Genomic DNA, 6,233 nt, shown 5'->3' with positions numbered 1-6,233 from the left:
CAGTGGTGTAAGAGGTGCAGGGTTGTAAGAGGTGCAGGGTTGCAAGAGGTGCAGGGTTGTAACAGGTGCAGGATTGCAAGAGGTGCAGCATTGCAAGAGGTGCAGGGTTGTAAGAGGTGCAGGATTGCAAGAGGTGCAGGGTTGCAAGAGGTGCAGGGTTGTAAGAGGTGCAGGGTTGTAAGAGGTGCAGGGTTGTAAGAGGTGCAGGGTTGTAAGAGGTGCAGGGTTGTAAGAGGTGCAGGGTTGCAAGAGGTGCAGGGTTGTAACAGGTGCAGGATTGCAAGAGGTGCAGCATTGCAAGAGGTGCAGCATTGCAAGAGGTGCAGGGTTGTAAGAGGTGCAGGATTGCAAGAGGTGCAGGGTTGTAAGAGGTGCAGGGTTGTAAGAGGTGCAGGGTTGTAAGAGGTGCAGTGTTGCCAGAGGTGCAGGGTTGTAAGAGGTGCAGGGTTGTAAGAGGTGCAGGGCTGTAAGAGGTGCAGGGTTTCAGGTTCTCTGCTGCTTCTTCAGCTGGAAGAGAAAGATTCTTTCTTTTTAAACTAAGAATAAAAAGTTGCATGGTAGAATAAGGTGTTTATCCCTGTGTTCACAGTAAGGAAATGTGATCAATGCATTGAAAATTCTGTGCAAGTACTACAAGGAGATAAATGTCCTCAGATATCTCTTTGCAGAGATATGAGGGAAACCTTTTTATTAAGCTTGGTTGTTGTTTTAATTGGATATCCTGGGTTCTCTAAAAGCAGAGCCTGATATGGGGACTTAGTGTTATTGTATTTGGAAGAGCATGTAAAGTGCGTAAGTCTTTGGTGTACAATTCAGTTAATTTTCTCACAGTCAACACAAACATACCTCTATTCTCTTGGTCAAAAACCAAAAGGCAGGCAACACCCCGAAGATGGGACAAGGCAGAGGAGTTTAAGACGGAAGGCACAGGTTTGGAGAAAGAACACTCTTGGCAGTTATACTGTGGTTGTGGCAATCAAGTTTCTGAAAGGTATAAAAACCACTTCGATGCTTTCTCACCTCAGCCCCCTTCTGTCCAAAACAGGTTGGGTACATTCCATGACCTAGAGAAGAGACCCTACCCACAAGCTAACTTGGTTTCCTTATGTAGTAGAATGCACATCCCAGGTAGAGATTTAAGATAAGATATTCAGATATCTATGATGTGTGGGGAAGCATGAAAAGGAGCTAAGGTCACACAGTCTCCCCTCCCCTCACGTGTGATGATAAGGACAGAGGGCCACACAGCTAGCTACAGGAGGGGCAGAAAAGTATGACACAGTGATGGGATGGGAAATCTGTGGAAATCAACTTCCTGACTCTCAAGTGGCCTCTCTTGGCTCTTACATAAAATGAAGCTTTTTCACTTCTGCATTTGAATGCCTCTGGCTGAATCTTCCCATCATAGGTCACAGCCTTTCTTCCCCTTCTTAGCCACTAACCCCCAAGGATAATTTGTGTCTCAACATAAAATATTTGTGACTAGTTTGCACTGGTTTTGGTATTTTTTTATTTTATCCATTTTTATTTTATTTGTATGAATGTTTTGACCGAATGTAAGTGTGCCTGGCGCCTGCAGAGGCCAGAAAAGGGCATCAGATCCTCTAGAACTGGAGTTGAGGACAGACCTCAATTGTGGGTGCTGGGAATGGAAGCCAGATCCCCTGCAAGAGCAGCCAGTGCTCTTAACTGCTGAGACATCCCTCCAGCCCCTGGTTTTGATATTTTGATAAATAGAACCATACAGTATGCATTCTTTTAGGTTTGGTGTCTCCTTGGTATTACTGTACTGCATCTCTGGGTAATACATAACTGAAAACTGGGGAATTAAATACATATTATATTTCTCAAGTTTATGAATCAGTGGGGGTTAAATTTATTGTGAAATGATCATTCAAAAGGAAAGAAACAGAAGTTCAGGGACTATGTAACTTTTGGTTTTGAATGTGTAAAAATTGCCTTTTGAAGAATAAGTCAGGAAAACAAATGCCAGCTCCATGAGGCCATGGGTACTCAGTCAGTCTAATACCTACATTCCTAATAGGGCCTACTGTGTGGTAGACATTCAATACTCAAGTGTTTGTTGAACAAATATATGGGGCGCGCTGGGCGCCAGGAGTGGGGTGCGCGGGTATCTGCTCTTGCGCTGCTTCGCTGCGTCTTCCGTGGCTCTCTGCTGCTGAGGCTTTGCCCAGCCGAGTCCCGCCCTAATTTCACCCGTGCCCTTTCCTCAAGATGCAAAATCCACCGGCCACTGGATCACGTGGGAGAGTGTGAGGGCGGTTAAAGCTGGGATCCGTGAGTCGGTGACGGAAAGACAGCTCTTCCCGGGAAGGCTGGATCATAGGCAGTGAGACAAGATTCAGCTCAGTCAGACTCAGTGTTACAGCTCTTTATTCAATGGCTCTGTGTGGCTCCAAGCCTCAGTGTCCCAGAGTGATCCAGCTCCTTCAATTATTGAGGGGAATCAGGGAGCTTTATACCGTGGGGGTAGTGGTAAAAGCTTCAGCTGATAGGTACTTTGGCGGATGCCTCATTTGCGTGTGGAAATGGGCTCCCACCAGGCTGCCAAACTGCTTGAAAATCACACAGGAAAGCCTAATAGTTACAGAGCCAGAGGCTACATTCCTGTGGCTGCTACTTCACAAAGGAGTCAGGAAAAATGCCGGGAAGACACCCTGTTGTGAAAGGAGTCTCTGCATATGGCTCCGAGCTTGTGAGCTATCCGGACATGGAGAAACTTCTACTTTACATAATAAAGGTCCCCAACACAAATATACTTTGAAGTCTTAAAATAAAAATTTAGAATTCAAGCTCTCTTGGCAAGTGCTAAGATCATTTCTTTACTAGTGTTTTGCAATTGGCCTAATCAGATCATCATGCTTCTGTGACTTCTTAATCTAATAGTGAGTGTTTCTCTAGGGACCTACGCAGTGCAAGTCAGAGCCTAGCATTGTCCATGTGTCTGGTTGGACCTATAGGGGAGCTTATATTATGGAAGTCTTTGACATTCTCTCTCCTCTCTCTCTCTCTCTTCCTCCCTCCAAAATGTGTTTTCTCTGTTTCTAATTTGTTTTCCCAGGTCAGAGTCTATACTTTTCCTGTTCAGATACTTGAAAAGACTCAACCAACACCATATAGTATAGTCACATTAAGCCACAGTGACAGAGATAGCATGGAACTAATGCAGAAACATGCATTTAGACCAATGTTAAAAGTAGAGCAGTCAGAAATGAACACAGCTAGAGCCCTCTACTTTTGGACAAAGGTGCCAAAAGCATACAATGGGAAAAAGTCCAACCTTTTAAACAAATGAGCTTAGATCCACATCTTTCATCCTTCACCAAACCCCAATCAAAAATTGAATGAAGACCTTAATATGAAGCCTAAATTACTAAAACTGCTTGGTAAAAATACTTCAAGAAACAGGAACAGGCATGGTCTTTCTGAAATTGAATCTTACAGCATAGGAAAGAAAATCAAGAATCAACAAATGGGATTACGTGAAATTAAAAAGCTTCTACACAGAAAAGGAAACAATGACTTGAGTCAAGAAAAAGTTATAGAATGAGGGGAAATTCTTGCCAACTGTCCTTCAGACAGGGTGGTTAATATCAAGAATATATAAAAGATTGCCAAAATAAATGTTAAGGTTCAGATAGCCCTGCCCTCTCACCTACAGGATCCCAAGGATTTCTCACGCTCCTGAGAAAAGGGAACCTAGCTGATAAGCACCTTGGTCTTTGAAGTCAAGAGAAGCAGACTTTTCTCCACTGTTTGGCCAACACAGCAGGCTTCCCCTTTGATCTCTGAAGAGGACAGGTTTTAACAGTCCTGCTCTCCCCTTCCTCCCAACCCAACTTTAAAAAAAATACATCTTCCAGTCTTTTGCAGGAAGCAGAAGCCTTGCTTTTAAAAAGACCCCAGCTCAAGACCCAGGCAGACATTTTCCCTTCCTGGAAGGGAAGGTGTCCCATGCAAAACAAAGCTCTACCCTGCTGAGAGTTTTATCTGTGCCTTGGTGCCTCATCATCCATTTGCTCCTTCTCTTTACCTATCAAAAAAAAAAAAAAAAAAAAAAAAACACAAATATTTCAATCAGTAGATGGGCTAATGAACTGAACAGACAATTCTCAACAGAAGAACATAAAACGTCATATTTTAAAACCCTTTTTGATCTTTTAGAGATAGGGTTTACTTGTAGTGCCAACTGTTCTGAAACTTGCTATATAGGCCAGGCTGGCCTGGGTCTCAGAGATCTGCCTGCTTCTGCCTTCTTCACGCTGGGATTAAAGGTGTGCGCGACCACACCTGGTGATCATAAATATTTTTAAAGATGCTCAACATCCATGTTAACTGGTAAATGTAAGTCAAAAATACTTTTAGGTGGTATCTCACCACAATCAGCATGACTACTCTCAAGAAGACAAATAACAACAAATGTTGGGAGGATAAGGGGAGGAATCTTTACTTTTTCCACCCACAATGAATGAATGAATGAATAGGGAAAGTGTGATAAGATACCCAGTGGAATTTTATTCACCAATAAAGATAAGTGAAATCATGACTTGTGCAGGATAAAATAGGTGAAAATGAAAATTACATAAAAGAAACCCGACCCAGACAGACAAATACTATGTTTTCTTTCATATGTGGATCCTACGTTTTAATTTTTATGTAGGTGTGTCTGTGTGTATGGATGGGTTTGGGTGTAGGTCATGAAACTGGAAAGGGGACCATAAGAGAAGAAATTTTTTATATATACTTATTCTTTTTAAATATTTTATTCATTATTTTTATTTTATGTGTTTGTGTGTATTGCCTGCATATGTATAATTACACCCATCTCATGCAATGCATGCAGAGGACAGAAGAGGCCATCAAATTCCCTAGAACTGGAGTTTCAGATAGTGTTATTTATTCTTTCAGAATTTCATATGTGCATACAATGTATTTCCATCATATCCCCCTACTCCCTCCTTCCAGTTTCTCCCAGAGCCTTCACCACCACCAACCCCAATTTCATGTCCTTTTCTTTTACATAATACACTGAGTCAAATTAGTGCTCTACATATATGCATGGGTGTGGGGCCATCCACTGGAACATGGTTCACCTACTTGGGACCACGCCCTAAAGAAAGCTGAGTCTCTGCTAGTGGCAGTCAACTCTCAATAGCACCTCAGTTAGGGGTGGAGTATCACGTGCCCCTCCTCAGTCTGTCGACAGCGCTGTCTAGCTTGATCTAGTGCAGGTCTTGTGCAGGCAACCACAGTTGCTGTGAGTTCATGCATGCTACAGCCCTGGCATGTCCAGAAAACACTATTTGACCCCAGTCCTCTACATTCTCTTGCTCTTATAATCTTCTGCTCCATCTTCCACAACTATCATTGAGCCTAGGGGCAGGAAGTATGATTTGAATGTCCAGTCTATGACTGAGCACTCCACAGACACTTGTTCTTTGCCCTTTGACCAGCTGTGAATGTCTGAGTTAACCACTATCCACCGCACAAAGACTGGGAAGAAGAGAACCTAAGGGCAGGGGAGATGATAGCAGATGTGCTATGAAAGCAAAATGGGAGCTGTTGAGTGGAAGGATGGTGAGGAGGGGCCCAGGGGAGAAAGAGCAACAAGAACCAAGTATGTATGAAAATGCCACAATGATCCATTACTTTCTATGCTAATTAAAAAATCACTGAGCTTTTGTACTTTTCATTCAACAGTTCTCTATGCTAAGTTTTTAAGAATTAATAAAATCAACAAAGTTTGGAGGCATGACATATGGTGGCAGAAGCATTGGTTGTGCTTCCTCTGTTATACCAATTAATCACTACACGTCTTTGAGACAAGCAATATTTTCAGCTATTTCCTGAAAAGAAATGTGAAGTACAGAAAATTGTCAGTGTTTCTGTGGTTGCATAGGCAGCAGTGAGATGGAAGAGACTTCCAAGACAAAAGCTCAGGGTTCACCACATACTACATTCCCTGAAGATATCACTTAAACTACTTTCTCTAGTATCACATCTGAATGGAAAGCAGGTAGCACATGAATGTCATGTTTTTAATTTAATTTAGTTTTGTTCTACAATGAAAATAAAATGTTTAGTGGATATTCAGAAACCATATGGCATCGGATACAAATTTGATTAGGTGTAGTTCTGCTTAGTAGGGAAGTGAAAGAGAAGGGGAGAGAGAGAGAAAGAGAGAGAGAGAGAGAGAGAGAGAGAGAGAGAGA

This window comes from Nannospalax galili, unplaced genomic scaffold, assembly GCF_000622305.1.
Source record: "Nannospalax galili isolate Female #2095 unplaced genomic scaffold, S.galili_v1.0 scaffold1956, whole genome shotgun sequence".
NCBI lineage: Eukaryota > Metazoa > Chordata > Mammalia > Rodentia > Spalacidae > Nannospalax > Nannospalax galili.
Note: the sequence above shows the minus strand (reverse complement) of the source record.